An 8,158-nucleotide genomic window follows, 5' to 3' on the forward strand; every position below is an offset into this window, starting at 1 on the left:
GTGTGTGTGTGTTGTATAAGAGAAGAGGGGACAGAAAATTAATTTGAGGGGTTTATAAGAAGAAGTGCCTTTAAGCTAAATTATAAGAAGGAGTGCCTTTGAGCTGAATTAAAAATCTCTATCTCTCCATCAATTCTTTATTCTGTAAATGAATATTACAGGGAAAGCTTAGTTGAGAATCAGAGTATATCTCATTGGGAAAATATATAAGCTTTTATTAACACATAACTTGTGCTAGCATGCTTAAAAGTGCTGTTGTTCATTTAACATTTAAAATAAACCAGGAGATAGATATTATTTCCTGTGCGAGGAAAATAAGAAAAATATCAAGTAGCTTGTCAAAGGTCACAATATATTCATTACATGTTTGTGCGAAGTAAATGTCTGGCTCCAAAGCTTATGGTTTGGTTTGGTGGGGTTTTCCCATTGCACTATCCTATTCTTCAAAATTAATGATAAATACAAAGTCGACTAAAATTTTTTTGAAGCAGAAAATATTATCAACATTTGTGCAAATCTTACTCCCTGACCTTCATTCCAAGATTTAGAAGTGAAAAAAATCCAGAATTCATTTGCCTCATTTTTACATTTCCTTTTTCAGCTGAGGGGATGGATGAAGAAACAGGTATAACTTACTATGAAAGCAAAATCTTTAAAAAATTTCTTCTGCTAACGGCTAAAATTAGTCACTTCAGATCTAAGGAATGAAACATTCAAAAGGAGCACTCAAGATCCAAAAGACTTCAAACAGCTTTGGGGAAGTGTCTACACAGGAATGCTTTTGTGATATTTTAATTCTGTATGATGGTAAACACAATATGGTGTCCAAGACCAAATACTTTATCTTATGAAACTAGGTAACTGACCTTCAGCAAATAAACAAAACTAATTTAACTGACACTTAACTTTGAGATTCTATATTGCCTTCCTTTATGGTAAATGTTAAAAACAAACTGTGTGTTAATATGTAAATCAATAGGAACTTTTTTGCTCCACTATAATTACTCTCAATTATTTCAAAAAACAAAAGACATGCTTACATTCCTTTTACGCTTTATCCAAAGTTTATTACTTTTATAATAAGTAATAATTTCTCCAATGTTCAAGCATCGTCACTCTACCAAAAAAAGAGCAAGTAAAATTAGTTTTCTGCAAAAGTGATGGAGACTATTCTAAGAAGCTCTCTTGTGGACTGCCTTCTGGAGCAAATACAAAAGCCAATGTTATCTAAAGTACATGAAATCTCATTTTCTTATTTTTTTTTCATTACTAACAACAACTTAGTTATTTTGTGAAAACCTGAAGAATAAATTTTAGGTTGGTGTAATTTCACAGTGTTCAATTACTAAACTACAAATAGTGATAGATAGATAGGTGATTGATAGATACATAGATAAATCATACTTAAACATTTTTAAATTAATTACCTGAAGAAGCAACAGCAGTTTAATCACAATACTTCCATTCTTTTTTTTTTTTTTTTTTTCCTATTTTAGCCCCAGGCAAGAAAGAGCTAATGGATAAAAGCGAAATAAAGACTTGAGTTCCACTCTTGGTTCTTCAACTAATTAATACATGACTTACTAAGCCATATAATAGGTGGGAGTTAGACTATATTACTTCTAAAAGTCCTACCATCACTAAAGTTTTATCCCTTATGAGTTTGTTGCACACATGACTCTGGGGCTGATATTTATTAGTAATAATTTTGCCATGGTATGAGAGGCAAAGAAAGATATATAGAGGAATGGAAAGGAGAGACACATTTTAAAATTCTGGAGCCCTAGGAGGGAAACAGCTTTATAAGTGCCACCTCCACCAGTTAGTTGGAAAATTACAGACAAGTTTGTGGAAACTGAGACAGAAAAGATGCTTTGCAAAGCAATTACTTAGTTTAATTTTAAGGTCTTTCTCACCTCCTCTTACCTCTGACTTTTCCTGATGCTTTTTGCATTTCTCTCATGCCACTCACAGCCACTAGAAGAATTAGTTTCTTAAAGTGAGATAAACAAGTAAATCCAATATATTTAGAAAATAGAGCCAAAGTAGGTAGTTACAAATTAATATAAGTGCTCTGAAAGAAAAAGTGGTCTTTTAGTGAGCATGCTATAGAACAAGAGATTGTGGCCTAAGTGTGGTTGGTGTGGGAATTAAAACCAAAAGAAAAAATTGGGGATATTAGAAGGAACAGAAAGTACAAAGGCAAAAGTATGCTAAAATATGTAGAAGAACTCATTAGAAGATGAGTAACTCTCTGTAAACAGCTGTCATGGATTTTACACACCCATTTCAAAGGGTGAGGAGTTTCTGGTTTGTTTCCATTGAGTTCCTTGCAACTTTAGCTCCTTAAATTTTGCCTGGGTGGTAGTAGCAACCAGCTGTTCAGGAAAGAGTTCTGTATCATCTAAATGTGTACATGTCAGTCATTTCAAAAGGGTAGAAAGTGAGGTAAAAATAAAGCAACACAGAAATAGGAGGAAGAACAGCATGGTAGTGTTTTGTGGAACTTGGGTCAACAGTTCAACAGAATGAACCAAATAAAACCAAAACAAACTGTTCATGGTCCATATGCAGATGGGATTTGTGAACTGTTTCCAAGCCTAAAATAATGGAAATCTGCTCATTCCCTGCTCTCTTGATTTTCTATAAAGCTCTTCTCAAGTTCAGCTATTAGAAATGGGTTGACTCCTTTCTTGCTGCTCGAATCCCCTGCTCAGAAAATTTCAATATTATTCCTTGCATAAGGAAAAATATACTTTATAGAAATGGTAATTATTATACATCATCCTTTAATAATTATGAACTAAAGGAAAATTGCTTTGAAGCCAGTGCTAATGAAGTAAGATGTAACAGACATGGATTACATATTAAGCACAGTAATATAAATCAACACATACATCAAAACTGACTATGCAACTCTGATCTACCAATTTGAAGTTTGAAAGAAATATAAGCCAAAGATTTTGGTGGTAAAGAAAAGAAAGCTATGAAGATGTATCTACATGATACTGGAAGTTTACAAAGAAACGCCAAATACTTAATCCCATTCCCACTTAGAAGAACTTGGTTTAGGCCCCCAGTAGATATATATAGTCAGTGCTGGCACAGAAAATATTTTACAACAGAGTTAAACAAAATGCATAATCTCCTATTTAGTTGTCCTCTTATTTGAAAACATTGTGACAGGGTTAGTGCCATTTCCTTTGAACCCTTTCATATTTGACCTTATCTCTTCACAAATGTCTCCTCTCCTTGCCTTAGATAAAAATTGGGTCTCCCTGAGAATTCTACTTTCTTTTGCACCAGATATTAGGTACTGGGCTGTGAACAGCAGAGTGGAATCCAGGACCAGTAATGAGTGTATACTGCTTGGGTGAGTTTCTATAGTCCCAAACCAAATATATAAGGATTATCCATTATTCTTCAGGTTTCACTCGTCTTAGTAGAAATAGTTGCATTTTGTTTTCTTTATCAGATTAAGCTATAATTTCAGTATGTTATTACATATTTTATAACGTCTATAAGACATAACATCTAAACAGAAAACAATAAGCAATTTATTCTGTTCACAAACCACAGATAGCTCAACAGATATTGACAACACATGGAGTTTTCTTCTGAAGGGTAAGTATTCCTCATTCCATCTGTGAATTATGAATTGCTGAGCTCTAGCACTTTCCCTAGGGCATAGTAGTACCCTTTATAGTAGCCTGTATACCCTCCCTACATGCAATTTAGGGCTATAAACTATCATCTTGCCGAAAATATTTTGACATCCTCTCCTACTCTCTAATCTCTAAACTGTCTTTGATATTTACAGTTACCACATATGGATCTACTTCAGGATTACAGGAGCCTTTTAATGCATTTAAATACTACCATGAACAAATAATCTTATCCCCTTTCTAGGAAAAAAATTAAGTAACATTTAATTTTATTTTTGTCCCCAGGTGTTTATTGTATTTTTACAATGATGGTGTTATCCCCACCAGTCATTTCAGACCAACATACAGAGAAGTGGTTCTCAACCCTGACCATATTAGAATCACATCTGGAGATATTCAAAATATGGTTGACAGAATTAGAATCTCTATGTTTGGGGCACCAAATTTCTGTGATCGTTACCTTAACATTCTTGTTGATGGCAAACTTTCAAACAGTACAGAAAATAAACAGAATTACCAGTAAGTAAAAATGTCCTGAAACTTCTCTGCCACCCCATTCTCACTTCCCAGGGGTAACGACAATTTTTCAAAAACTTTAATTAACATTCCAGAAATACAGGTACATATAATTGCAAACACTCTATTCCCAACGTTTAGAAAATGTAAATAGAATCATAGTATTCTTCAACTTGTTTTCTTCATCTAGTAATAGATCTTTGACAACTTCCATTATCAGGTCATTTAAATACACTTCATTTTTTAATGACTGCATAGTTTTGTATTTTATGAATGAACCCCAATTTTTTAAAACCAGTCTCTTTTCCACAAACATGCAAACTGTTTCCTTTTCTTTCTTTTTTTCTTTTTGCTACAACATATGATGCCCTAAAGAACATTTTTGGAAGCTAGTATGAGCTGTGTAGCAATATATAGGAGTAAAATTACTGAAGCTAAGAGTACATAACTCTCTCTGAGTTCATCTGTACACGTGTGTCTGTGTGTAAAATCTTTTCATCATGTAAGTCTGTATATACTATATGTAAGTGTATGTACATCTTCAATACTTACAAATACAGGGATGGTCAAAAATAGGTTTATAGTGTTCCTATGGAAAAAGACATGCAGGTTATAATATAAGAATAAACTTTGTGTTTTGTGTACTTACAACTGTAAACCTACTTTTGCCAACCCAACCCCCTGTATATCGATATATTTACATATACTTTTCATAATTTTATGAGTAATAGGAGTGCAATTGCTGAAACAAAGAGTACGTATGTGCACATACAATTGTAATAAATATTATCAAGTTGCCTTCCAAAACAATTGCACAAAGTTGCATTAATGTGTAAGAGTGATTGTTCCTTAACAACCTTGTCAATATCACCACTCCTTTTCATTTTTGCCACATCTATAGATATGTCATTGTTTCTGTTATATTGCTTCACTGATAAATAAAATTAAATATCTTTTCATATATTTTGACCACTTGACTATTTGTATATCCTCTACTATAAACTTCCCACTATATTGTTTGCTTATTTTTACTGGGTTATCTTTTTACTCATTTATGTATTTATTTATATATTCTAGAAGTTAATCTTTTGTCATATATTCAAATAATAGTTCTTAAATCTTGCTTATGCTATATTTTGCCTTATACTTTTGGGGTTTTCAGTTTGAGCATGTGTAATATTAGAGAAGTTTCTCATAGAATTTTGATAATCAAGAAAAACCTAAGGGAAAACTAGTGTCCTGGGGGGGCGGGGGCAGGGAAGACTAAGAAAAACTACATTAAGTAAAATGCCTTCTCCTATCTTTTTCTGTGGGATGAATTTGCTGATCCAAAAGAGAAAATCATTTTTCTCAATTCAAAACCTCAAGAAAGCTCTACAAATTCAGGGGCTTTTGTTTGTTTTTTTATTTGTTTTTGTTTGTTTGTTTGTTTGTTAGGCCAAAAGAAGAGAGCAAAGAAAAGCTCCAACATCAGTGATTTTCTGTCTGCAAATATGGTCCACTAATCACTCGCTCCCTCTGGCCTTCAGTACAACAGAAGACCACAAGGCTTATAGTCCAAAAACCTGGATGATTCTAACCATGGCACTTGCTGGCCATAAAGCACCCAAGATTCGAGCCCCACTGGGCTTCAGTTTTCTCACCTGTAAAATAGGGGCGGAAATCCTAAATTCAAAGGGCTACTGTGAAGATAAAATAAATAATACATGTGATAGTGCATATACATAATACTGCTCAGTTCTTGTTCATACTTTTTTTTGCATAGCTCATAGCCAAAAGTCATGTGGAATTCCAAAAATCTGATATGCCACAAATTCATTATTTTGCTAAAGAATCATTTTCATAATTGTATTTTGTTGAGTCTCCTGTTAAAATTAGATAGAATTCCCCCACATACCACAACTAACAAAACACAGGTGTTGGGCAGCAGGGGAAAACCAAGCTGGAATTTAAGTTTAAATTTTAAAATTTATAATCATTGAACACAGAGCTTACTGTATAATAATTTTACTCAATCCTCTCACTCAAATGGCATTCCTCTGAAGTAAGCAACTCACCTTATCCCAGAATAAATTTGGGTAGAGAGGAAACAGCTATCGATTAATCTATACAGGCCAAATAAATACAGATATCCCTGAATTTAAACTTAAGTGGGAAACTAAGGCTCAATTGATCTCTCATGCATAATGGGATAATGTGATGTTTTAATTTTATATGTCAACTTTGGTAGGCTATGGTACCCCAATTGGTCAAACACCAATCTAGATGTTGCTGTGAAGTTTTGTTTTGTTTTAGATATCATTAACATTTAAATCCATAGATTTTTGAATTAAGCAGATTTTCCTCCATAATGTGCAAGGGCCTCATTCAATCAGTTGAAGGCATTAAATGAAAAGACTGAGGTTCCCTAAGGCAGAAGGAATTCTGTCCCCAGGCTGCCTTCTGACTCAAAGCCGCAACTTCAACTCTTCCTTCAGTCTCCAGCCTGCCAACCTGTCTTGCAGATTTCGGACTTGCCACCTCCCAGAATGGGGTCAGTATACTCCTTAAAACACACACACACACACACACACACACACACACACACACACACACACATTATTGATTCTGCATCTCTGGAGAATCCTAATAATTTCAAGAGATGTGTCATACAGGTCTTCTGGCCCTCAGCCACCATAGTTTATTGCTACAGCTAATCACCTTGCCTGAGCCCAGGAAACCCTTCGCTCTGACTTTTCCCGTGTTCTTAAATGCTACTATGCTGAAATTGGGCATCATTTTTCCTCCAGGATGTTTTCTCTGAACTACCCACTCCCTTAAGTGCCCCTCATTTGTTGCCATAAAATGAAATACCCTCATTATAATTGTAATTATAATCTCTCCTAGGATGTTTTCTTTGGTGGGGGGGAGTTAATCATTGTGGTACAAGAGCTCCTGTGGAGTTTGCATACTACTCTGATGTGGAAACAACAAACAATTACATAAGATACTTTCTGTATACTAAACAAAACAAAACATGGCGATATGATGGTGCCTGATAGAGGAAGAGTCTCTGAGGCTAGAAGGAGCTAGCCTTATGAAGAGCCAGAAAGAATAGGCATTCATTCTAGACACAGGAGTAGCAAGTAGCCTTAGCACCAAGCAAGGTGTTCCGGGAAATTCTGAGTCCTACAGGAGGTGCATTTGTAAAAAAAAAAAAAAAAAAAAAAAAAAAAAAAATCTAGAGAAATCTTTAGAGTGGCCATTTGATATCGGTCTCTAACTGAGGGATGGAGTGGAAGGAGCCTGCTGCTAGACCTGGTCTGTCAGATAGGGTTGGAGGCCCGGACAATCTAAGCCTCACTTTCCTCCTCCTTTGATCTGTCAGCTCTCAAGCCCTGGATCGGAGTCTGCAGCCACGAGGCCCCGGCACATGTAAAACCCATACTTAGAAGAGAGGCACCTTTGAGACTCCGAAGGCTGGGCCTAGTCTCACATCCTCTATTTCACACCCGGCCGGCCAGGCCTCACACCCGGCCGGCCAGGCCTCGCCCCCGGCCCTCGAGGCTCTGGATTCTTGAAGACTAACTGTATGCCTGGAGGTTGGGGCACAGGGTCAGCACTGCCCGCCTGAAAGCGACGTCCTGGGCTCGACTTCGCGCCTCCGGGAACTGGCGAACCCGCAATCAAGCTCTATGCAACCCGAGAGCCGGGCCCTGCCAGACTGCGCTCTGGAACCTGGCTACTCCAAGTCCCCAGGCCACGTCCGTGTCCTCGACACGCCCCTACTTTACCTGCGTCTTTCTTTCCTTTCCCCCACTTTTCCTGCTCTGAGTGGACAGCGCCAGAGAAGGGGGAGGGGGTGTCCAGAAAGAAAGGATCATTGATGTGGAAGAAAAAGGGAAAGAGAAAGGAGGGGAGCAAAGGGCAGAGGGTTCACGGATAAGATTCAGGCAGGGAGAGGGAAGGGTGTCGGAGAAGGAGGCTACGCACAGCTG

This window comes from Furipterus horrens, unplaced genomic scaffold (genome assembly GCF_987537825.1).
Source record: "Furipterus horrens unplaced genomic scaffold, mFurHor1.1.pri manual_scaffold_4, whole genome shotgun sequence".
Lineage (NCBI taxonomy): Eukaryota > Metazoa > Chordata > Mammalia > Chiroptera > Furipteridae > Furipterus > Furipterus horrens.